This window comes from Tachypleus tridentatus, chromosome 7 (genome assembly GCF_004210375.1).
Source record: "Tachypleus tridentatus isolate NWPU-2018 chromosome 7, ASM421037v1, whole genome shotgun sequence".
Lineage (NCBI taxonomy): Eukaryota > Metazoa > Arthropoda > Merostomata > Xiphosura > Limulidae > Tachypleus > Tachypleus tridentatus.
This window is the reverse complement of record NC_134831.1, coordinates 151,784,414-151,812,322: the sequence shown is the minus strand read 5'-3', so window position 1 is coordinate 151,812,322 and position 27,909 is coordinate 151,784,414. Positions and strand designations below refer to the sequence as shown.

At 32.6% G+C, this 27,909-nt stretch overlaps 1 protein-coding gene across 22 annotated transcripts in view; it reads left to right on the top strand.

Moving 5' to 3' along the window:
- Positions 1-27,909, top strand: part of LOC143256918 (TOX high mobility group box family member 4-like) — a 254,755-nt gene that overhangs the window by 7,205 nt on the left and 219,641 nt on the right. For 12 of the 22 annotated variants that reach the window (XM_076514791.1, XM_076514778.1, XM_076514796.1 and 9 more), the window contains exon 2: positions 4,211-4,345. The exons of 9 other annotated variants lie outside the window; for them this stretch is intronic. The gene's annotated coding sequence lies outside the window, so the exon portion shown is untranslated. Of the gene's footprint in view, positions 1-3,196; positions 3,350-4,210; positions 4,346-27,909 lie in introns of those variants that run through there. One more of the 22 variants, XM_076514772.1, reaches the window with a different exon arrangement.

Below are 27,909 nucleotides of genomic sequence, written 5' to 3'. Positions count from 1 at the left end.
GATCACTGATGGTTTACTTTTGCCATATTATTGCATGTAAAGTAATTTTGTTCTAAACATACAAATGCAAGCATGTTTTGCTTGTCCTGGACATAAATCATTTATTTTATCACTGTAGAAATAAAAATTTAAGAAAACTTTATCATTGAATTCAATGTTAAGTTTCTGTAAGAACTAGAGCATTTGTTTATTGGCACTGAAGAAAGTTCATAATTTTTTATGATTTTTCTTCTCATTTTTGTTTATAACTGTTCTTAGAACTCTTGCTTGTTACTGCATACAAACACTTATGGAAGATTGAGACGTTGAAGAACTTGTTTCTAAAATGAATAATCTTGATTAGTGTTTTCACTAATATATTAGAGTAAATTAGTAAGCAAGGTTTTGAATATGGTTGTTTTTACTGATGTTATTTTTACCAACTTTTGATTCTGCTATATATAGTTTATCGAGCTCTTTGCAACAGAACTTTCAAAGAATTGTACAAAATGGTAATTACAAGTGAAAGAAAGAAAGGGTTTATTCAGGCATGTGTTAATCACTTTAAAATATTTTAGAAACAAACAAATTTATATTAACGTTAATTCAGTGACACTTCATATTTGATAATCTGGGCACTTCATCGAAAATTACTACTATACAGCCTAAAATCTGTCTTATTTCGTAGTTTTGTATTGTAATGGATACTTTTCAGAACCGTTAAATTTTCCTTCATCTCGAGACGTTTATTGGTTCACTGTAGAATTAAGGTATCTTTATTTTAAATCAAAAGCTATAGGTGGCGTAATTGTAATCTCAGCATGATCTGTACGTTGAATAAAATGTGGATGGTAGGAAATTCCTTAATTTTTATTTTTCTTGTATAGGATTGTTTAAAATGTGTCTTACCTACTAGATGGCGCTACTCAGTAAATTCAACATGTCTTTGCAAAATATATAAACTAACGGAAAATTTATTTGTCAAAGAAGATTAACAGTGAAAGAAGATAGTTAAGATCCAGGGGTAGATTAAGGGTCAGGCAGACCTGGGGCTAAATTTTTGTACCGAACCTATTATGATTGCAGCTAAAGTAAAAAACAAACAAACCGAAAACAAAACCAAATGTTATATCGGGCCTTTTTAATCCCCGCTTCAATTTGCCTCTATTAAGATAATACAGGTAATAATGTCACTATGTTTTGTTAACTTGCATGTAGAAGTCACACCACGTTTTTATCAAGCATTATGAACGAATGCCTCCGTTTATCTAGAAGAGTTAGTGAAATCTTACCGCTTTTTTTCCTTCCTATCAGAATATAACATAAAATATTATCTGTAGTAAGATTGCTAGAAGATTAGGCTTCATATTGGTTAGTCGAAGTTAATAGTTTTACTGTATCATTTTCACCTGACTAATTTGTTCTAATTGATTAATAAAATATATTTCCGGAAACCGAAATCTTAAACTGAGTATACCTTTACTTTTTTAAAAGATAAAGTACATTATTTTTATAAGCACCAAGTGTTACCTTATTCACTTTGAAAGTAAAAATAAGTAATATTAAACTCAAGCAGTCATTTCTGTTTTATTTTATGGTTTATAATAGAATTGACGTGGTTTTAGACGTCGAGTTTTATAATTAACTAAATCTATATTTGTTTAAAATTATTTTATGTGTAGCCTCTATAAGTCTTAACACTTTTCTCTTTATACATTTACCAGGTAAGGTATGTACCATAACTGGAAAAAACGACTTCAATTTTTTAGTTCTCAGAATTATTTACGCACATGATTTCTAAAAATTGTAATGTGCTTATATCTTTTATGGGCTGATACAACACATTGTACTTTTTTTAGGTTTATTTGATGATTCCCTTGATATATTTTGCATGATATGCCTCTGTAGGCCTTTTTGTACCATCATATTTTGGTTAAATGAATTTGTGCCGCACGTGTGTGAAGTAGAATTAAACTGAAGTGGAACGTTGATGTTTATTCTCCTGTGAGCTGGTGGTTTAGCTCCTGGCTTTTCTTGGATACTTCTGTTAATTTAGTCTGATTGTAAAATGACATATTACAACAGAAACTTTACAATTAACTATAAGTACACAACGTTTCCTTAAACGTTCTGTATTTGTTTTAGTTTCACACTAACTGAACTTGCTACTGTTCTTTATCATTTATTTTAATTCAGCTTTTAACTAAGAACGTAAGTGCAGCACATTAAACTAACTTTGCTAATTACCATGTTGATTTGTAAATTGGTAGCTTGCTTTGATCGGAAGTTAATATTGAATTTGTCTATTATATATATATATCCAAAAATTGTAATGAGGTGGAGATTGTATAAGCTGAAATACTGTAACGAATAAAGCCATGATTGACATTAATTTTGTTTAAGAATGGGTTAACTGTTACTTGGAAGTTAAAGCCACTTCTATACAAATATCAGAAGCTGACAATAAAAAGTAAAATAAATCAGTAAACAAGTAAACTATAACCTGTCGTTATTAAAATGAACAGAATAATTAGTTAATATTTAGTTTTTAAAGACAGTTTCTGCTTTATCCCACGGTAATCTTAAATATTTTTCACTCGCATTTTACGCTTCTTTTCGCATATAACTACAATACTTACATTCATGCACAGTACGAAACATATACATGTTTTTATTATTTATGGTCGTTCATATTAATACGCACGAGATGCTTATTATGCCTGTGTTTACGAGTTTTGATGTTATCGATTTCACATTTATATGATTGCAACACAAAAACATTTGTTTCTCTTTACTACACGCTGCTTCAGCATGGGTTTTATTGGTCGTAATCAGTTGCACATAAAAACACCGTGTTGTTAGCTTATATTTACTTGCTTGTGGAATAAAATAATTTATTTCTTCTTTCTTTGCGTGTGCATCGTATAGGAAATGAATGCAGTCTCAGAACAAGAATAGAAGCGTGTTTTTACATATACATTTTAAGTAGTTTTCTCGAAATACGATAGCTCTATCTTTACGTACCTTCCAGAAATATCGAAATGTGTGAGAACGAATTGATCGTGCCTTATTAAAAAAACAACAACAAACTGTTTACGTTTGGAGTTTAAATATATGGATCCGTCATAGTCAGGTGACGACTACAAGACACTAAGAAGAAATACGCGATTTTTTACATAACCACCCGCGATTGGACGTGCGTACAGACAGACACACTTGTTTTTGAATTGGTACTAAGAATGGACCAATAACACGTGTGTATACATCTTTCTTACCACTTCACCGTTATATACACACAGGCGCGCGGTTTTGTGTACTGTTGTATTCATTTTCAGAGAATAGTGAAAGATAAAATTACAACATCACTTAGGTGAGTCTTTTGTTCAGTAATTGAGATGTTATCTACATAATGATTTGAATTAGAGAACTCTGAGGTATTCAAGCGTGAGCTAGTTTTTCTTGTATGTCTGTTTTCGATTCTAAAATTTGCAGTTTCAGCAAACATCAGGTGATTTATAGTTCTTCGTAAAGATAAAACAGCCAGTTTAAGTTGGATATACGTTTAAAATATTTAAGTAAATGAATAGGCTGAGTCTACAGTTTATAAGTACCAATTGTGTTGTTTTGTGCGAAGTAATGAAACTTTTTACTAGTTAAAAATAGTATGATATTTTCATGATTTTTTTAAAGTAAAGCTAAGTTTTGCTGAGCGTTGTGTTTTTTTCTGGTTACTGATTGTAGTGCACGTCTGGCATATTGGAGTTTAATTTTAAAATATTTATTGTAAGAATACTTTCATAAGTATTTTTTTTTATCTTGCTAAAGTCATCCTTTGTTTTATAGGCTCAAGAAAATAAGAGACTCGATTGCGACAAGAAATACATATATTAGTGTATTTGTAGTTAAAAGTTGCACAGTAAAATTTTACTGCTGGTGTATTTCGTGTGTGCCTACTAAATAATGAATAACTATAAAGGTACATACAGACTAACATAGACTGGTGGTTAAGGCGCTCGACTTTTTCTTTAATTCCCAGTAATTATATTGTCGGTAATAATATAAGTATACATGAATATTACCGAAAGGTCGTCATACAGTGTAGTGAAGCATTTTGTTATTAACTGTTTTATGAGGTATTCTCTCCACATAAAAACAAAAGATTACCCCTACTACATTTGTATAAAATAATGAGTTTCATTTGTGCTGAAAAACTTAATTTTTCCAAAAACAGAGATGAAAATGAAAAATTGAAAATCTTTCCTACGTGTTTCAACCGTTATTTTCACCTCGCTTCACTCAGAATTGTTTAAGTTGGTATACAGAAGTGTCAGATTACAAGAGCTGTGAGCAGTCGATGCATCTACAGGTAATATTGTTATAGAAAGTTTTTAAATAAATACTATTGGCCCTAGAAAAACTTTTCAAAAATTGTCAAACATGAATACAAAATTAATGGGTGTAAACAAATACAGCCATTATTGTGTTTTTCACTATTAGATACAGCCATTATTGTGTTCTTCACTATTAGAATTGAAGAACGTGTATTTCTGTTTTGAGGTTGATATTTGGTTTGTGTTTCTAATCGTATACTAATGTATTTCAGCAGGGTCTCCGAAAGTGTTCTGTTTCACGAGTAAATATAACCAAAATTTAGAATAATAAATAGTTTTATTTCTTGATCTTGAAGTTCATATGTAACACAGCGGGTAATTTTTCCTGTGATTCATGGCATGTCGTACTGACGTTACAACGGCACAAATTGCAGTGTTAATCGTCCCTTATGTGATTGTCTAGTGCAGTGGTTCTTAACCTGGGGGTCGTTTGAAGTTTCTCGAGGGTTACGGAAGGTTTGGGAATTATTGGGGAAATCGCGGAGCAGTTTGTAGTTTTTGTGGCAAGTGCCTGTAACTGCCCACCAATGAGAAACACGCTGAAGTGCGGCAGTTGAACCGCGTCGAGATGCTTGTTGCGTAACCACCTGTCTAATTTTGAGTAAAAATTTTCATATATTGCAACATTTTGAATTGCCTAAATTTTTAACTATAAAATATTAATACATCGAACTTAAAATTTAAATATCAAAGTTTCCATCGTATTTAGTATATTTTCTCATTATATCAACCCTCACACTGAATGAATCAGTAGGTTTTGTATGTTCAGTAATTCCATGGATTTTGCATTTGTTTAGCACTTGTAGTATTTCTCAGGGTAATTTATTTGTAACATTTCAATAAATTAGGATCTTTATATAGTTTTGTTTTATTGTACCTTTACGCAAAGTTCACCATTACAAAAATTATTATAGGGGTTTCGGTAATACCTGGAGAAACTCAGGGGGTAAGACAATGAAAAATGTTGAGAACCACTGGTCTAGTGACTGACTGATAGACAACACTACTGTATAATGATACGATAAGTTAAAAAGTTGATATGGCGGCTTTTGGCACCTTTTCAGGAAATAATTTTTAAAGCTATATGTTAAATTTGCAAATTTTGTGATATGTGCACGAAAATCCAAATCATACATATCCATATTTATTTTTATGCCCCTATTGTTTCGTGAAACAGAGCATAACGTTGCTTCACCCCTCTGGTTGTCCGTTCGTGTTTGTCCCAATCCTACTGATAAGATATCAAAAGATTATATTGGATGTGATCAAACTTCAGAACAGGTATTATATACAAAGTTCTAGACTCGAATAACTTTTGAAGGCTGAGGCCGAAAAGTCACTGGTATTTTGAAAATCTCCCTCAACCTTATGGTCATGATATTTAAAATACAATATCAATTAATGGTGAACAGATTTGTGTATAAAAAAGTATTGCATGTGTAAAGCTCTAGACCTAATTAAATTTTGAAGATCGCAGTTAAAGGTCAAGGTTAAACATCTTGAGGGATTTAAGCATAGTGTATAATGTTAGTGAAGGCATATGCTACTTAAACACAGTTTTCACTTGCTTATTATTTTGTTTACAAACCTAGAAATCTATGAATAGTATGCCTGATTTCTGGGTGAAAGCAGTAACACTTAGAATTTACGCTAAATCAGGTTTAATTTTTGTACATATAATAATAAAATAAAGCTTCTTGAACAGTAGGACCCTTATAAACTATAGATTGTCTAAAAAGTAAATTGACCTAAGCAGTATATGTATGTGGCCATTAAGATATTTCTAAAATCACTCTTATCTTGTGAAGATAAATACATTATTGCGAGGAAACTGTTAAAATTAAGGTAAATTAACTGCAAATATGTTTATTCCTCGCTGGTTTGGTATGAATCGGCAAAAAAATTGACAATTTAAATTACTTCAACTGATTTGAGCTTGCAGGTAGCATGGTTGATTGCAGATACAGCGTTCTGGGTTGTTTTTGAATTTGTATTCGCAGGTTTGTATATAACGCATAGAGAAGATGGATCTCGTTTGAACGTGTACTATATCTACCCTGAGAACAGATACGATGACATATTTTTTTCCCATGGCTGTTCACAACGATTTGATGCACGTGAAGCTGAATGGGAAGCTATACACACACATTTCAATGGGCGCAGTATTTGTATACGTATAATTTAATGCACGTTTACTGAAACTTTTCCCCACTTGACAAAAGAACAAAATTGTGTTGTTGGGGGGGGGGCTCTTTGCAGCTGTTCTTTAATTCTTTTCCCATAACCCTTTCTAGTCTTAGGCACGTGCCCACTCTCAGTTTGAACTTTGTTGTTAGTCTCAGTTTCCTTGAGCACCTTCTCATGTTTAATTCTTTTCTTCTATTATCCTTATTGAAGAAATTGAAATGCCGAAAGCTCTTCTCACTGTTGTCGGCAGCGTTTTTGCATTTTAATCTTTCTGTTCCTGTACGTTTTATCAAGGACTAAGATGCAGAATTTAAACTTGCTAGTTAAGTTTTTTTTTCTTCAGTTTATGAGTTTTTGATATTCGCATATCTTTTTTTTCCCAATGCCATTTAAGGCTGGTGTATGTATATCTGATCCACGCAAGAGACTCGTGACGGGTATTTGTTATGCAAATCCGTTATCGAGGCTTCTTTATAACTTTGGTATGTATGTGTAGATGTCCCACTCGTAAAAGCTTTATGTTGATTATTTTCTTTTAAAAAAGTAGATGTAAGTGCAAAAAATAAAGTTTATACGCCAGTTTGAAATCTAGCTTGAATAAAGGTTCATTATTACTCAAATCTTGACCACTTATCCTTCCGAGTTTTTTCCTAGTGTCTCCAGTATGTAGAAGGCTCCACATTGTAGAACACTGTGTTATATGTGACGATTCATTATTACTCAAATCTTGACCACTTATCCTTCCGAGTTTTTTCCTAGTGTCTCCAGTATGTAGAAGGCTCCACATTGTAGAAAACTGTGTTATCTGTGATGGTTTTGAGATTTAAAAAAAAAAAAAAGAGGGTTAAATGAATGGATATTAGCGAGTCATTCAGTGGTGTAAACACCTTTTTAGAAGCTGAATACTTCTTGAAATTGATCTAAGTCAAAGCTTTGACATTCTTGCCTGTCGATCGCATCTGCAGATTGGTAATTAGAAATCCGTTTAGTAGGCCTATATCCTATAATATCCAATCACCCTGTATGATGCTGCCCTGAAATATGTTATGTAACTTCAATAGACTTTGACATGAGAGATGGTTAGGGCGCTTAAATCACAATCTGCGGGTCGTAGGATTGAATCTTTGTTTCACTAAATATGCTCTCTCTTTCATCCGTGGGGCGTTATTTTGTGAAGATCAATCCCACTATTCGTTTGTAAAAGAACAGCCCAAGAGTTGGCGGTGCGTGGTGATGACTGGCCGTCTTTCATTTTATCTTTCACTGCTAATTAGGGACAATTAGTATAGGTAGTTCTTGTGTAGTCTTATGCGAAATTCAAAACAAACCAAACCCCAAAATGAAATACAAAGTTATAAATATACTTTAGAGACATATGATTTAAGAATCTACAATATTAATATTTTTACCTAATATTGGCCTCTTGGTCAATCTAAAGTAGGGTATCAGTTCCTTGTATGAACTTCTTTATCATTTCAGTTCTGAATACTTAATTATCACAAGTCACTTTGTGTAGTTCATTTCTTGTTATCTTCACAGAATTGGGGTCTATTTTTAATAAGAAGGATCTCCCAACCTTATGAGTCTCAATATTTGTTAAATCATAGTATATTTTCTATATAAATATAATAGTACTATTTATTGCCCATGTAACTACTTTGCAAGGTATTAACAGATCTTCACCAAAATTGGTATAGAAATTCATTGGGTCCATGTTGGTATACATACAAAGTATCTGTTTTGTTGTTTTTATGGTGCTTTTGTGTTTTTTACCATTATATATAGGGGAGGCAACTTTTCTTGTCCTGAGGTAACCATTCATTATTAACAAATTTAAATAACATCTATCCAGGGAACCGATACTCCAGTTAGTAATATAATATTTCATCTTCTTACTTGATTGTTAAATTGGCTTAAGATTGAAAGCCATAAACTTGTTACTTTTTGTGAAGAAAAATTTCATAATTATCATTCATCTTTAATGAGTAATAAATAACAGTAATTTTATGATGCCTTTTTAATATTCAGCAAATGTATGTAGACCCCTTGGTTTTGTAATTAGTCCTGCATTTTATTAATTAGGTAAAATTTTTCAGCATGCAAAAGTAAAGTCTAAAGCTACTGGCAACAGTCAGAAACCTGGTCTTTGCCTTTCTTTAAATTACAGAGCTGACTGTTAACATCAGGTAGTGATATCAAGAATCAACTTATATCAAGCCCTATTAACCGATGTGCTTGCTAGAGAGGGGGGTATGGAAACTTTGATGGTCAAAGCTAGGAAAATGGCTCTTTCAAAGACATGTGATTGGTTTTTGATTAATTATAATATTGTGGAAGAAAATATCCTGTATGGCTATCTTCAACCTTTTACATATTACAGTCATTCTCTCTTCACACAATTATATGAACATAAATGATCCCAGAAAAAAGAATAATATTTTTTTCATTTACAACACCATTATTTTGCTGGATTACTTTTATTTTTTGGATTGATAAGGAGAGATCTGGAACTCTTCTCTCCTCTTCAGTTGATCCACTACTGCAGGGATTGCAAACCTTTTTGAGAGTATGTGCCCAAATTGGGGATAATATTCTGAACACATTCTCTGGAATGCCCATAGTAATTTTTTAGCAGCAGATTATTATTTGTTATTATTTTGAATTATTTTAAATGAAAACTTTTGGTGTTACATGTTATTAATAACTATAGCAATTCACAAGAAATGAAGTTAATGAATTAGTAGCAATAATAATGGACTTTTTTAAGGAAAAAGGAGTCCTCTTCTTTATTTACCATTATTCATTGTTTTACTATTAACAAAGCATTTTGTGAAATAAGCTTTGTTTCATATTATGTAACATTAAAAAATCAAAAACCAAGGAAAGTAAAGTAAGCATATTTTACTCTTAGTGAGACTTTTGCTGCTGCACCAAAGATGACAGATATTTTATATCAGGTTTGTATTTGGTTGTTTTGAGAGCTATTCATACAGCACTAGTTTCATCAGCAAGTCTGTTCATATAATTACACTTTACAAAATTAATCATTGAAAATATGACTCACATAAATATATTGATGAAAATACTGTTAACACTGCCATTGTGACATTTTTCAGATAGTCAAAAGTTTAAGGAATAGAATTTCAAAGTTTCAGAATATCATTTTTTGCAATTTTCTGCATCATTCCAGTCACTAACCTACCTCTTTCAATATCTTCTAGTCCAGCTCTTAAGTCGACAAAATTTTGCCTTCATACAGAGTTGCTTCGTAAATCAATCACTTGCATCTCAAAATTATCAAGTCAATTCACTGAAACATTTTCAAATTCAGTTTGTCCAACATTACACTGTCTGCATACTTAATGAATTTTGCAGTTTCTTCAAATAACCTGAACTTAATCTTAAAGAAAATTGTTTAAAAGTTGAATTAATGATGTTTGAAAATTGCATTTGCAAGCTCAAAATATATATTTTCTCATGAATTTCAAAATTTGTTGTGTAAAATTTTTTGGGTTTGGGAAATATTCAAAAGTGTCATTGTAAACATCACATTTACAATTTTTTAGTTTGATTTATGCTATCAAGCATAACATCAGGTGTTTTGTCAGATCCCTGCAATTTGTTGTTCAAGTCCTTTAAATATGAGGAGAAATTTGTAAAAAAATATCCATCTACAAATCCACATAATATCAGATAATTCTTGACAAGAAAATTTTTCATTTGTCAAAAACAGATGGATTTCATCAAAACATTCAACAAATCGTTTAAGGACAGAACCTCCACCTAGCGAACGAACATTGTAATACATAAGTAATCCTATGTACATGAAATTTGTCTATTTTAGTAGATTCTAAAATTTTCTTTTTTTCTTTTTTTTTCAAAGTATACACAGAAATAAAATTAACTACCTTAATTACAATTTCCATCACTTTCAAGCTCCTTAAGGTCAGCTGTTGCACACAAAGCCTCCTTGTGTATAATACAGTGAAAGCCTATCAGTGGATGCCCAACATATTTTGCAAACAGGTTTACAAATCCTGCATCTTTACCAGTCATCCTGGATTCACTATTAGTTGTCACAGAAGCTATTTCCGAAAGATCAATCTGTGGATTGAATAATTTGTTTATTACTGCCTTGCATTTTCAGCCCCTATGGTATGTTCAGGCAATGTTACCAAGTTAACCAGTTCTTCGGATATTTCATCATCCCTACAGAATCGAGCAATAATGGCTAGCCCAACTAATGATGTAACGTTAGTGCTCTCATCAAGACAAATGGAAAGGAATTTACATGAACCAATATCTTTTGTTAGCTATTCTGCTATGATATTTTCCATCTTTAATATTCTTTTACTGTGTTTCTACTCACTGGCAATTCCTTAATGTGCTGAATAATTTTTTATTTTTCTGGAAAACCATCAAAAAGGAAAGGAGCACATTCTAACTATGATTCTTTAATAGACTCTTCATCACCAAGTGGTTTTCCATATTGAGCAATAATCTTTGAAATCTCAAAACTAGCAGCAACTAAGCTGGAACTACCTGAAACAAATTTCATCAAAATATTTTACTGTATGTTGTTGTTGCTGACTTTTCAAGAAATCTGTTCTTTTTGTTCTTGCTCACTCTTATCACAAAGTTATTTTTGAACAGTTTCACAGTGCTGCTTTACAGAACATAAGATGAATAATGCTTTATCAGCCTTTTTGATCATGTCAAAACTTTCATTCATGATTCTTGAAAATCTCTGCTGCTGCTCCTTCCATTTGAATGTTTTTGTTTCTTTGCTGATTAAGCTGAGATTCTGACAAACTGAAAAGGGCAAATGCAATTTTAAAATATCTCACCAATTACCTAAAATGTGATAATTTAACTTACCGTAACACAACAGGAAGTAGAAATTTGTCATCGAAATAAAAATAAATCTATAATTAACTAATTGATCAAAAATATACACATGCCATGCCAAGTAACATAATTTTAACAATATAATTCATATATTTACTGTAAAAAAATAAGTGCATATTTACCATTGTTATCACTAAATATCCAGTATTCATTCATAAACAACAAAAGAAAAATATAAGCAGGACTAAGAGTTTACTTCTATTTTTACTCAAATACTGATGTGTATACTGGGTCTGCGAGGAATTCAAAATGTGTCATTCGATGTCACATGTTCCCGCATCTTTAACATCATGTATGTAAACAATATGCCACTGAAGGATTCTAATCATGGATTCTCCTCACAGTTTGCTGATGCTGTGGCAATCTGGAAAAGTACTCCAACTCTAGCAATAGCAGCCACAAACATACAACCCCAATTAAATAGAATAAGTGAATACTGTCAAACATACTGAATAAGAATAAATACAGCAAAAACACAACTAGTCGTATTTATCAAGCTGACAAAGCACTAAAGAGTACACCCAAAAATATGTATGAATGAACACTACTTCAGACTGCTACATCGGCAAAATTTCTCGATCTAACCTATGATTCCATATTAACATGGATTAACCAGTTAAATGAAATCTAGAAGTCTAACTAGCAAGAACAGTAGAGCATCAACAGTCAATATACTAAAAATTTACAAAACATATATTAGACCAGTAATTACTTATGCAGCTCCAGCATGGATAACTGTAAGTGACAAAATAATCAAAACCAAGCTACAAACAATACAAAACACACTCCTCACAACAGCGTACAGAGTCCCAGAACCGCATCATCTAATTTCACACACAAATATTCAAACACATCAACCATACCAGATAGACTCCTACTTATTAAAATAACGTATTTTGATAAAAATTGGATGAAAAATGAATTATTATGTGAACTAGACAGGTACCGCATACATGATGAAGATAGTACTAAACATCTCTCTCCGATCAACATATATTTTAAACACAAAAATAAATAGAAATAAATAAAAAATAATAATATATATATTTATATATATAAGGGAGAAATAAAAAAATAGGCCACCATTAAACTAAACTTCCTACTGATAGGGCAAATAATATCTATAAATGTACAAAACTAGTGCATGGACATTGCCCTGAAAAGGGTCGGAGTAAACTCAGACCACTCTGACCCTAAAACAGTAGCCATACCAAACTACGTTGCATGATCGTGTAAGTAAGGGAAGGAGGAAGAGGTCAAAGCGCACCTGACCCTCCAAGGTACCTATGATCACCAAAATCTCGAGAGAATGAGGTTTCTGCAACCGCAAAGGTGGCACCAAGAGGGCGTGAGACGTATTCTGTGAATATTTCACACTGCTTCCAGGTTAAACAAAAATCATTTTTCTGCTGCATTTGGCAATAATAATTTTATATATATTTATTTATTTATTATGGATTAGCGTTAGGGTTTAAAGAATCAAGAGTCTACACTGCATGCCCACGTGCCAGCAAACCTTTATGACATGTTGCTAAGTAACAAAAGTATAACCTAATACTGAAAGGATAAAATAAAATATATAGACAACAAAACTTAACTGTTTGTTGATTTCTAAACTTAGTCTTCGTTAATTAAAGAGGTTTGTTTGTTTTTTAAATTAAAAACGTTAGTGATGTAACTGAAAATAACATAATTCAGAAACGATTTAAGTTTAAAATTGTGTCAATATTTTTACTTTCATGACATATTTTATGCACTTGACTCTAGGTTAAGTGATCTCTCGTTCCCACACTACGTCTTTAACTTATGCTCATTATACAAAGATTCACTACACCTATAAGGTTTCATGGAACTACCCTTCACTAAAATCGTAACACACACTGGCTTTTGTATAGGTTGTTTAACTGATACTGTCACGTCTTTTGAAACAATGTATACATTAGTGTTGCGAAATATCACTGCTAGCAGTTAATTTGCTTCGACGAGAATCGAAGTTGAATGATGAAAAACAGAACGACAGCAGCAACGAACCATTGGCACATGTATGCTCAGTTACAACTCGTTCATTTTTGAACATTTCGGAATATACATATTCCACCAAGCTATATTGAACATGGTAAATTATTATAATGTACAAACATTTTATAAAGTTTAAACATCATATAAAACTATTTAAAATACGAATAAAAGTATGAAAAAACCAAAATAACATAAAATAGAATAATGCAATGTTATATTATACAAGTATTTAGAACAGGCTTAATTGTAATGAAGTAGTAGTAGTATTTACAGCTGGGAGTTCATTTATAAAAGGTGAACTTTCTTTGATTAAAAACTCTGTTTGATGGTGATGACAGTTTGTTCATCATAACATCTGTGTTGACTTATTACTGTTTCGTCTCCAATCACCGTGTCCCCCATTGGTACAGTGGTAAGTCTGTGGATTAACAACGCTAAAATCAGGGGTTCGATTCCACTTAGTGGACTCAGCAGATAGCCCGATGTGGCTTTATTATAAGAAAACACAAACAAACCAACATACCTACCTAACTTGCATTTAGTTCATTTTGATAAAGAAAAAGATTGGAGACTGGAAATATTGTGAAAACCATGCACTGCTATATTGGAGTAATGTTATTATAATATGTATATACTTTGCATCTGTAGGTTTATTAATGTATGTATGTATATTTCTTTGTTTGTACTTTTCGAATATTAATGTCATATGCGACCTAAAATTTTTCGCTGTAAGATTAAATGAATTGTTTTAAATTTATCCAAGTTTCTTTCTCATCTGCAACAAATAAAAATTACTTCTGTAGGACAAAACTTTATCCAAAAAGAGACACTGCTTATAAATAGAATACCAATAGAAATAACCACTGAAAAATAAAAAAATACTTAAGCAAGAATACTGGGCAATAATAAGTAGGAAATATAATTAAAACAGTTTCTGTGATAATAAAATACTTGACCAAGAACACTGCTTATAAAGAGAAAATTACTGAGCTATGACAGTTCATATTAAAATGTTTTTGATGAATCAGTTTTGAATGTCTCATCGATTGAAAAAGTAAAAAATACGCACAAAAGCAATTGATTGCTAGCCCATTCTTTACTATTGAATTTTTAACCACTTAGCTGTACTCTACTTTCCATTCCCTATGTACATAAAGTTTAAAGTGACACTCTGGATTGGTGTTTGAGTCGTTGGTCTTCGATCGATGGTAAGAATTTGCTGTCCTGTAATATTGATTGACTATACTTCCACTTCTGTTACTATTCCCGCTCTCTGTTTACATGATAAAGGTCATTTCCATTTTCGCTGAAAAATCACTTAAACTCAATAGACTCTTTATGTAATAGTTCAGTACTTTAATTCAATCATTTCTTTTTCTTTTAATTCAATTTGGAAATTCCGATGAAGATAAAAACGTTCCTCAAAACTTCCTTTTTTGATACTTGGTATTTAATTCTTACTTAACTTTTACTGTGGTGTAACGTTTATCATCGAAGCTAGAAGTTATTGTTTAGGCCTCTAGTGGCCCAGCGGTGGTCTTGAGTACTTATAACGTTAAAATTTGGGGCTCGATTCATGCGGGAAGCACAGTGCAGATAACTCATTCTGGAACTTTCCGATTATACAACAGGTAATGTTGAGAATAGTGACCTGTTACCAAGGTGCCATCATAAACGAAACATTTGTCGAGCGCCTTCCGAAATTACAGGCTTTGTTTCAACAAAAAATTTAAACAAAGGTAGTAACCTGAATCTTCAGTCTGTTGACTTGCTATTTCATATTGGACAATGTGTACGTTCACGGTCTTGTGTGCCTAATAATTCATACATCAAAGCGTTTCTCTTCCCCCCCCAGCTTGAATTTGTTTAAAGTTACTGTATTGAGCTTGTAATTAGTAATTCTGAACACGCGATAAAATCTTAAACTGTTAGTCTTATCGTTTTTGTTTTTTTCAATATTGGATTAAAATAATAGTTTGAATATATATGGCGAAACGGATTTCTTGAGTGATTTTTTGTAAACGTGATCTGTAGCCTAAGAGTTAGCGGTGGGTGGTGATGACTAGCTGCTTTCCCTCTAGTCGTACACTGCTAAATAAGGGATGGCTAGCGCAGATAGCCCTCTTGTAGCTTTGCGCGAAATTAAAAAACAAACATTAGGGATGCGTTGCAAAGTCGCCATGACATGTATGAACAAGAATATAATTAATTAATTAAATCATCATAAAAAGGATGCTTAACACTAATTTATTAAATTATTTATAACTAAATCACCCTATAAAGGGCAGTGAATACTAATTCATTAGTTAATTGATTAATAATTAAACCATCCTACCATAAATACCAATAAATATAAATACCAATCATCCTACCATAAATACTGATTCATTAGTTAATTGATTAATAATTAAATCATCCTACCATAAATACCAATAAATATAAATACCAATCATCCTACCATAAATACTAATTCATTAGTTAATTGATTAATAATTAAATCATTCTACCATAAAGTAGAGAACATGTTTCTAGGCCGTCATGACAGATGGCTATGACTCATACAATGCATGTCTCATCATTTCGATAACTAATCAATCAACTCGTCCTAAAATGGACGCTTAACACTAATTTATTAAATTAACTATAAATAATTCATTAAATCATTCATAATTAATTTAATTTAAAAAGGATGCTAAACTAATTTATCGGGTAAATATATCTGCTGCCATAAAACTATCAATCAAGTGTTTTTCAGTGATATATATATTATTTAATGTACCATGATTACAATTATATACATTTTTACTACGCACACTTTATCTACTGTTTTTCAAAGGTAAAGTCCTAAAAACAAATAATAAGTTATCCATATCATTACTTAGTCCTACAAGGACAGTACGATGATTAAAACAATTTATATCATCAATAAAACTTTTATTATACAATAACATTTATTATTTTGTCTCCAATTATATATTTGTCTCAATATTTTACAAAGTTAGAATTTCAAATATGCGCGATCACCATTATTACTGTGGGGTTTTGGCTAATATAAAGTGATTGTATAAGTGATCAACGTCTAGATTTGATTTTGTTAAAGTTCTATATATAATACAACTAATAAATGATTTATTTATTTCGTCCATTTTCTATGTTTCCCGCTGGTACAGCGGTAATTCTACGGATTTAAAACGCTAAAGTCAGAGGGTTCGATTCCCCTCGGTGGACTCAGTAGATAGCTCGATATGGCTTTGCTGTAAGAAAACAGAAACACAAACCATTTTCCATACAGCCATGTGTCACCTCCAAACAAAAGTATGAAATACATAATTTCTTTCAATGTTCTGTTGGACATTGTTTCAAAAATCATACTTAAACAATAATCGCCCCACAGCTAAATGAGCGACTTGCTGATTGTCTATCAGAAACACACATACACATTTCTACATGTCGTTAAGAAGTTCATAAAACTAACGAACGCTTGCCTGCTGTCTACGATATAGACAGCTATTTGTGACAAGTGATCAGTGTATTTATTACAATTACAAACACCTGACTTATTGTCTAAAGTATCGACAAAACATACCATTTCACTTTTATGTCATTTGTCTATTAATTCATTTTTGCTACAACAAAAATAACAGCCAGTTGGAACTGTGTCGAAGTATCAGTTAAAAATGTTATAACATTCGTTAATTGTATTAGGTATTCACATACAACGTTTCCAGCCAACCCACGAACTAGATATAGTACTGCCATTAGGTTTTTCCATCGGTGATAAAGGTTTATTTTCGGACTTAAGAAAGTCGTCGTATATTTACATTAAATATGTTTTAGTTTTGTAGTTTTGTACGAAGAATAAGTGTTAAGCTTCCATTTTAGGATGATTTAATTAATTAGTTGTCAAGATGTATTGTATGATACATAGCGGTTTAGGAACACGTTCTCTACTTCCTGGTAGGAAGATTAATTAACCTGTTCACTGTGCTTTTTAGGATTAACACATTAAGTAGTGTTAAGCGTCCATTTTAGGGTGATTTAATTATAAGTAATTTAATGAATTAGTGTTAAGCATCCTTTTTATTAATTAATTATATGTAAGAGTAATGGTAGCCTGGAAATATGTTCTCTACTTTGTGACGTAATTATTCATCACGGCCACTTTTCTGGTTTTGTACTATAATTTCAGCTCTCCATAAATTAGTTGCACCCTCTGGTGATACTTTGTTGAACTACGGAATTATGGTGGCATAGCAGCTTATCCCTAACTACACACCCTTTGTTAACAACATTTGGAACTATAGTTTTGTCATTTTTGACCATATCATTCCTCTCCCCGTCACCTGAGACAGCCAAACCCTGTCTTGACGGCCTAACGACGTGCACTCTGATGACAACATTAGAAACTATGTTTTCTTCATCTTTGACTTCACTCGCTCTTCCATGGGGATGTTGAAAGACCAACGTAACTACTAACGATTCTTGTAACAGTCTGCGTATGAGGTTTTGTTTAGTTAAAAAAAAAAAAAAATTAATTCATGTGTGTAATTAAACTATGCATGTTTTCCCCTTTCTACTGCTGTGGCCCGGCATGGTCAAGAGTGTTAAGGCGTGCGACTCGTAATCTGAGGGTCGCGGGTTCGCATCCCCGTCGCGTCAAACATGCTCGCCCTTTCAGTCGTGGGGGCGTTATAATGTAACGGTCAATCCCACTATTTGTTGGTAAAAGAGTAGCCCAAGAGTTGGCATTGGGTGGTGATGACTAGCTGCCTTCCCTCTAGTCTTACACTGCTAAATTAGAGACGGCTAGCACAGATAGCCCTAGAGTAGCTTTGTGCGAAATTCAAAAAACAAACAAACAATTCTATTGCTGTAGCGAGAAAGTCACTCTTATACAGAGTGTTCGGAAACTCACCGTGCAGTTTTGTAATCATATTTTAATCAGTCTATTTCAAGCCAGCAACTGATAGCGGTGTTTAGAAATAAAATAAGAAGGATCCAGGCCTGTATTGATGCCAACGGGGGTCACTTTCAACATTGTTTATTATTGTCATTGATATTTACCTCCTGTATTCTATACTGAAACATGTCTGTTAATAAATATATAAGTGTAATGTAATAAATATATCTTGTAATGTTATATATTGCTTGTATTGTAGTCCTCGTATACAGTATAGTATCATTTACTATATTCGCATTTTGAATTGTCTTTTGTGCTTCCGTGTAGTCTGCTCTGAGTTCTCATGACTCTGGGTCATAATGCAAAATTTCAAATGGAATTTTTAGGCACCTGAAATAGCCTTTAGTATTCTTTGTAACGGAATCTTCAATGATGTGCACCCATACTTCCTGATATTTAGCTGGATGTATCTTGGAAGTTCATCCGTGCCTTGCTTCTCGTTAAAGTTCTTTGTCATTGCTTGTTTTTTCTCCGGAGATGCAGTTGAATTAAATCAAAGAATTTCAAACCAATGGGTTCGTCATTGAGGTACCATAGATGTCCAACAAATATTTGACAAGCAGATTGTGAAAGAGCAGAATTCGTCTTATACTTAACGAGACATTGTAGACAGTTAAGGTCATTGCGAGAAATAGAAATGGGGTAGCAAGTCATATCTTAAGATAAACTTGAACAGCAAAGGTGCAAACGACAACTTTTATGCCATTACGGCCAGTTAGCAACTATCCTGTATGAATATCCAGATTCTGAGTACATTTAACACTTTGGTTGGTCATTCATCATGCCAGATACAGTTTTTCAGTGCGTTACATCGTATTGCATGAGGAGGGATGCCACTGAGAAGTAGAGAAGTAACACTTTATCATCGTCATGAGGTTGGCTGACCTTATGTTATTTTGTAGCACTTTCTGTCCTTAACTTCCTGTATGGCTTCCAATATTTCATCCTGGTCAACTAAAATTTTATAACTGGACTGGCCCATATATTTTGGAATTGATTAACAATTGCGTTTTCTTGACCAGAGGAAAGTGTCGCACAGTTTATGAAAACACCTATCAGCAGGACAAGTTCTAATACGTGATACACTATTCCAGAAGTAAAATATGACAGCATGAATTGTTTATGTATATGGAATGTTCTTGAACATTCTAAGTAATGTGGAAAACTGGAATATTGAAGAACATGCCACAATAGTCTATAATCATAATATGCTGAAAGAATTCAAAATGATCTAGAATCATTCAGAGTTATTTATAACATTCTAGAACAGTCCAGAATATTCAGAATGAGCCGATATAATGCGAGTTATAAGGTAAAATTTCAACTAGCTCGAGTAGCCATTAAAATGTAATTCAGTATAAAGAGGTTGGGGTGTTGTAAATTAAAACTTCAAAAACAAGGATCATACTACCATGTTATGATTTATGGGTATAAACCTTAGTACTGAATATGTGAATGTATGTGTGTATTTTGTTTAAGTGTAGCCCAGGCACATTTTTTGCTTGCTGTTTTAATGTATCGAAATCATCATTTCATGAAACATCAATGAAGCACTAATTTAGTTTATCTGTTTTCATATTTTATTAGTCATTTGGACTGTCAGCATCGGTATTGTTCTTTAGATTAACACTACTCTATTAAGTCAAATGCACTTAATCTTATCAGTCTAGCCTTGATAGAAATTATATAGAATGTTTTTATGATATCATATAAAAGTAATATCCAGAAGTCATTTTTATCATCGTAATTTATGTGTACTGAGTTACTCATTGCTGCATATGGCTAGGTGGTTAAGGCACTCGACTCGTAACCTGAGGGTCGCGGGTTCGAATCCCCGTCACAATAAACATACTCGCCCTTTCAGCCGTGGGGGTGTTCTAATGTGACGGTGAAACCCACTATCCGTTAGTAAAAGAGTAGCCCAAATGTTGGCGGTGAGTAGTGATGACTAGTTGCTTTCTCTCAAGTCTAACACTGCTAAATTAGGGACGGCTAGCGCAAATAGCCCTCATGTAGTTTTGCGCGAAATTCAAAAACAAATTACTTCATATATGAAAGTAGTATATGTATTTGCATTAACCATAATGTTTTATGGTTTAATTATGCGTATTATATTTTTTTAAAAGTTAATTATAGTATATATATATTTATATATATATAAATATAAATATTATTTACGTATCTATTGTTTTATGTGCAACGACACATTACTATAAAATCTCTTAACCTAATATACGAATAATTAACATAATCTCAATAGATTTTCACTTAATCTCTAGTGCAATTCACCCATCTAAATTTTTACCAGATTGTTCCTTTCATTATGTTAATTTTTGTTTCGCCTCATTGTAATTACTTCTGTGTTTATAATTGTAGTAATTATAATATTGCTAAATGGTTCTGTATATCATCGTCTTATTTTAATTAAACTTAACTGGACACTCTCCTTGTTATACTGAAACCGGTTGATGGTTTCGAAACCAGCGACTTCATGAGTTGTATACTTGATGTAATACCGCGTAAATCGTGCTTTCGAAGCATTTCCTTCAGTTACGTGAAGTCGTAATTCAAACCAAAGAAACTTCCATGGATTTTTCTTCTTTGATTCTTATCAACAGTTCGTTGTAATTTTCAATTCAGATTTGTATTTGCTTTTTCAGACGCGAAAAGTTTTCTAAAAATGTTAGTGTCAAGGAATATGGGATAAAGTTCCCAAATTGGAATGTATCTTGGGACTTTCTGCGGTAAGTTTACAGACTTACAATGCTAAACTACAGAGTTAAGTTACTCTGTGGATACAGTAGGTGGTACAGTGTGTCTTTACTCTAAACCAACAAATCCTCTTTTCTCTGGTAGTTTTATGAAATACTTTGATAAAGAAAATATGGAATTTTGTAGTTGTGATGCAATATAATGTGCTCTGCGAAAGAGTGTAAACGGTATGAATAATATACAGGGTATCTGAAATAATGTATTCCATATGTATCCTTGTAATTCGAAACTAGTTTGGATTAACTGTAGGGATTACTCGACCTTTTTGTGCCTTGCCAGCGCTATAATCAGTCACTTATCTTAAATTAATAAAAGCTGCAAACCACCTATAATTTCAGACTTTCGGAGACACCCTGTATGGTTACATTAAGAGTACTAATTCTGTTGTAAGTCCGTGGTTGGTAGCTGTAACACATGCATTAATAACGATAATTGGGTACTTTGAATATTTGTAATGTTAGGTTAATTTAGGGAACTTACAAATTCAGGTTATTCACATTAAAGTAAGTTTTGTTCCACCGCCTGAAGCTTCGTTTTGTTTTGTTTCAGCATTAGCTATAGCCCGCCCTGTGTGTGTTTATAATATGTGTGCATATTAAATAACGACATGCTATTTTAATCTGCATAAAATACGTAAAAAAGCATTTGCAGAATGGCTGTATGATTTATGTATTTTAATCTGTCGTACAAAGTAGCCATTGGAGCCCACTCTTAACCTATATGTTAAACCATTGCTCTACTGTACTGATATAGCATTATATAAATCCTTTTTAATAAGAACCGACTGGCGTTTAGAAGGCTATGGAATCAGCGCTCTCTGGTATCGTGTTTAGGTGAACCTTAAAAACATTCACTTGAGTTGTTTAGAAAGTTTCTGGGCGACGTTTATAGGTGTTAACGCAGATTATCAGGTGTGGAACATCTTCAACTATTTTTTAAATGTAGAAAACGTGATAAGAGGCTTTGTAGTGACTTCTACATCTTTATATGTGAAAAAGAAAGTGATGTGGTTATTGAATGTAGTAAGTTTCGAGAGACAGTGGTTGAAGTCATTGAACTTTTTCACAGGAGCCAATTCGTAACGGCTTTTTATTTCTTCCTTGAGTGAAAGTTCAGGCAGAGGAGAGCATACTTAAAAGGCATTGTCAGTGGACTGTGCCTGTTTAGGAAGTGTTTTGGATGACACCTACTTCAAAGTGTTCAATGACTCAGACCAAACTGGTTCCAAACATTCAAAGTAGGATTTTGATTCTCAGACTAATTGATTTCGATTACTCGAAAAATTGGTAGTTTTTTGTTTTTTTTCCAGAGTTTTCATACCGTAACAAGGTAATTTCTGTGGATTGGCCACCAATTCGTTGTTAAACCTCACTAGAGGTTGACAGTTATCTTCAGATATAACAGTTTGTCTGTTAGAGGTCTCTTCAAAACGTCTACAGCGTATCGAGTAAAGCTCTATTAAATTTTATTTTAAGTGAATCGTTATTTTTAACAATTGTATTTCTTAAAAAGGCTTTAACTTATCATTAGAAGATAATGCAAAAGTACACTACTGTATAAAAGTGTTAGGACAAGAGAATATTTTGTTATTCTCTCTATTTATAGGGCTGATTCCGTGTCAGTACAGAATGTAAATTTCAACACTATGGTAATGCTTCACTGATTCCTGTTAACAATTGAATGAGCCAAGGTGAGAATACTTATTATTCGTTAGAGTTCCCATATGCTTTTATCAATGGCATATCATAAGTGTTCTGATTGGATGAACATAGTGATCAAATTTAGGGTTTTAAATAACTGTCATGTTACATCATGCAGTATCTTAACTATATAGAAAGGAGCTAGCATATGGTAGAAAAATCAGTATAATAGCACTCTACAAACACACCTCGGTGAAAACCGTGTTTAACACTTTATATTAAGTCTTGTTGTCATCCCACGGCCAATAAAACATGGAGAATTGTCAGTAAAGCAGAGAGTTCACGTATTATGTAATGCTGGTTGGACTCTCCGACAAATTGGTGCAGATTTGAAATGCTCCCCAAACACTATTAAGTACACCCTAGATCGTGAGATCGAGTCAGATAAATTTGAAAATAGAAAATGAAGAAGCAGAACACCTAAACTCGATACTGATGTTAAGTATCTTCGTTTATGAAGCTTTCAGGACAAAAGGAAGACACTGATGTATAGTATCAGGGAGACTCAACGAGAATGGAATATTTGGTCCTGTTGGAGTTAAAAAGACCTTACTTTCGATCTCCAAGTATTGTCAAGAGACTGTAATGTGCTAAAAGTACAAAACTGAACTGTTGATGATTGGAAAAGGATGTTATGGGTGGAAGACTAAGATAGCTTAAGCAAAACTGTGATCCGTAACGGAAATTATGCTGTTTTTTTGCACGAAACATTCAGAATATTTGTGAGCACTGACAATAGCCGCTTTTATTACAGTTCAGGTCATGGTAATGTATATAATGTCATAAATACACGAAACAAGGAAAAAGAGATGATGTATATTTACAGTGTTGTTTTCTTTAAGTATAGTTTCCTATTTCAAACATCCATCAGTTAAAAGTCCCTCATATCATTTATGTATATGTGAATTTCTGGAACTTGTAATGCTATCGATTGTGATAGAAATATTTCTATACCGTAGTATAATACTAAATAAGTTAAAAGCAGTTTGTGAAATGTATTAGAATGGTTATTTATATAGAATGTTCAAAACGTAATAAAATCTTAGACACGTTATTAACTACTTTCATAAATGTATTAAGACTTTATTTCCATAAAGAAAGAGGATTTATGGCAGGAGAAATAAAAGACTTGTTTTATTTCTATCGAAACTCGGAAATACAGCACTTCAGTAATGTCCTGGAATAAGTAATTTTTGGAATTAAATTGAAATACAAAATGAAATTTATGTTTTTCACTATTAATGCAAGAAAAGCCAGGGAGCATTGTGTAGAAGATACGTAAATGACAAGCACTTTAAAGCGGTGTATGTAATAAGCGCGCGTGTGTATACACACACACACACAAACAAACACACATCCAAAACTTTGACTACTCTCCTGAAAATTACCTCATAGTTCTTGAATGGCATCATTTTAAGACTTTTCTGATGTGCCTTTATTTACTACTTCATTTCACTAAAAGGTTTTATCAAAAGTGAACGAAGGGTAAGTGTATGGATATCGAAATGTTAGTATGTAACATTTTAACAACAACAATATGGCTTTATGGTAATTAGAAGACGGCCCCTCGTCAATAAAGTAAGTTAATGGAAAATGATATAAGGCTACTACTTGAAAGAAACTTTTGAGTGCTTTCGAGCGTTTGGATCGTTTCTTTCAGTTGACTCCGGTGTAATTACATGGTGATTCAGCGTACGCGAAGTATCGCTGTTGTCTGAAATGAATGTTTAGCAAGCATCATATACGTATACCAAAAATCATGAAGTGTCAGGAACACATCCTGTAATTGTTCCATTGTACAACCTAACATTTAAAGCTGTTAATTCAGAAAATAATAGGAAGATAGAATTTAAGAATTGATGAAATATTATATATTCCAAACTTTTTTTCTTATCTTGGTAGTTTAGTGTTAATATTTAATCACCCAAAGCTTAAATCGAAGGCGATTTGAACAGTAATCTTATATATTTGAATCATTTTAATATTTTTTTTACTTTAATCGTTTTTATGGATTTTAGTAGTCATTAATCATCATAATGGTGTTAAGTATTTTAATAAATTAGACGCAGGACGCATGGATCGAGTTTTAGAGAAATTTAGACCACTTAGTTTATAACCATTTCGATTTTAAAAGTTTTTTTTTTTTTCTTTCTGAGGTTTCGTTGCTTTGGATCAAGGTGGGTAGAAAAATGTTGCTGCCCAGGGATCGTTAATGAAATTAGATCAAAACCAAAAACGTTTTTAGCGCGATAAATGTTCGGCAAACATAAATTTATGCTAGTTGGATGTTTTTGGCTGTTTGTACGATACTTTCATCATTTGGCTTTAAAAGTTTAACCTAAATTTATTTTAATATAGCGGATGATATGGGTTCCGTAAAGCACGCCTTCTATTTTACTAAACTGTGACTGGTAATGAGGCCTTATTAAAAATATAGTATATTTACATTAATTAAACAAAATCATTGGTGCTTCTCATTTCTTGAAAGCTGTTATGTTTCTGTATGGAAACGACAAATTAAAAAGAAGCGGGTTCTTTCTGGCGTTAATCACAGTCTGGGCACTGTATAACAACTTATATACTCACACTATATAACAACTTGTATACTCATTTGTTGGAATAGACCGCCACCCTTTATACAGGGTGATTTCAAGCGTCGTGGGATTTCGACGTCTGTTAGTTTTGTACCTTGAGTAGCGTTACAAACTGTTCACAGAGAGGTTGAATGTTACAAGCTGGGTATCATTTTGACATGTTATGTAGTGTTCCTTTCCTACTGTAACAGGCAGCTTAGTATTTTTCACAAATACTTTCTTATATTTCAAATACTTCATACTTCCTTAATCGCTACTGGTGGACCAAGTCTAAATCTGTTAAATTAAACTTACTTTATTAATGTAACTCACTGCTTGTTATGGTTAGGATGATATAGTTATATCCAAAGCATTTTTCAGGTTATTCTCAAACCCAGGCTCGTTCCTCTGAACTAAACACTGAGTAGCGGATTGTACCATTATATAATGATTCTTATTGTGTTTTCAGTAAATTTTGATGCATGATGTACAACGTAAGCGTCGCCCCCTGGACAACGTACAACACATCCAAGAGATAAAATAATACAAAACTTTTGGCATACAGATATAAAATTTGTGAATAACAGATTTATTGCCAGAAATATTTAAAACATTTTTAGTATAAGATATTTCAAGCTGTATGTGAATTGGGGAGTGATTCCAAATTAAGATTTATTTATTCGTGAAATGGAACACTTTCGGGAACCCTACGGAACTACTAAGTAGATATATATTATTTCGCAAATCACATACGAAGAAACGAATACTAATGTATATTAGACGACCCTGTAAATATCACGTCCTCATACTTCCACTGATGTTTGTTACCCTATAGTAGACCTCGGGCATTTTTCGTCACTTAGTATGGTGTTTTAAACTTATCCCACGAAATGTTGATATAAACATTACTAAAGTATTATACAAATGTTTAACCAGGCAGGGCTGACATTCAACAACGGTTGTATAGACATTATAGAGTCGTTTAATGGTATTCGGTGAACAACCCCAGTTACAGATGCTGAGCTTGTAATGAAGTATATCTTTATTTACATCTGTTTTTTATTTTCACCAAAAGTAAACCCCCAAAACTACCAAATCAACCAAATTTGGTGTATAATGTTGTATATTGGTGTACAATTTGATATTGAGATATTTTTAAACATTTTCTTGGGTTTGGTGGAATTTATCCTTTTCAGTTTAGTCTGGTTTAAGGCAGTTTTTTTCAAGATTGTTAATAGTTGTCTGAACATAATTCGCTGCCGCTTTGACACCAATACTGACTTCAAAGGATAATATCATCGATAAATTGGGAAGCAGCATTGCGAATCTTGGTTTAGATTTACATTAATTAACACATGTTGGATATGGGACTGAACACTTATTACACTTCCTTGATTTAAACCATCTTTTATAGGAAAGAGGTCTAATTTAGAACCATAGGCAGATAATCTAGCTTCTGTAGGGTTGGAAAGCTAGCGGATAATCCCTTTAAGAAGCTTATATCTGCGGTCATTGTTCTAAACACTTGGCAAAATTAAACGAATAACAACGGGCAATGTATATATAAAACTATAAAATTGTCAAGCCATAAACAAAACGCATTAACTTGAAATAAATTACGCTGCAGATTTGTAGCTTGTACCCTAGGATCTTTTTTTTTTTAATTTATGGTTATAATTAATTAAAGGTTGGGATTTGATGTTTTTAACGCGGTCCTTTCTCATGATTTTATTTATTCATTTAGTTTCGTTTGGATGTAACTATTTAATTTCACTATATATATATATATATATTTTTAGTGCGAAATTTTTAACTATTGTCTCAGTTAACTGGACTAGATAATCAACTGTCTGATTGTTTTTCCTAAAACCATTTTCTAGGCTGTTGAAGCAGTTTACATTTTCTAAATAATACATTAGTCTTTTTGTAGTAATGTTTTTTCGAGACATTTGCTAAAGTAACTGGAAAGGCTTATGGAACGATAATTTTTGTATCATTTGCTGGTCTTTCTTCCTTGTAAAACGTAGCGAACTTACTAGCTTTCACAACGTGGAATGTGGCTATCAAGTAGAGAAAAGTGTAAGAAAGCAGTAACATAAATAAATAGTCCTCTATGGGCTTTCGTGAAATGCATATTTTTGATAGTATCGTTGACTAAGGCTTTATTTTAAGAGTTTTAATGGTATATACCGCTTATAGAATTAAGATAGTTGGGTTGTACGGAAATAGTCTTTGTTTTTGTTTGTGGTTGGTTATTTCCTTAAAATGTTGATAATGTTTTCCGTGCGGAACCATTAAAGTTTTTCCATTTATGTTTTGAATAGGTACTTTGTTTTCTTATAGTTGGAATGGAATGATTTGATATCACTAGTTTACCTTGTCTTTTATATGCTTCAAAATAGTTTTCAATCTTCTTTTTC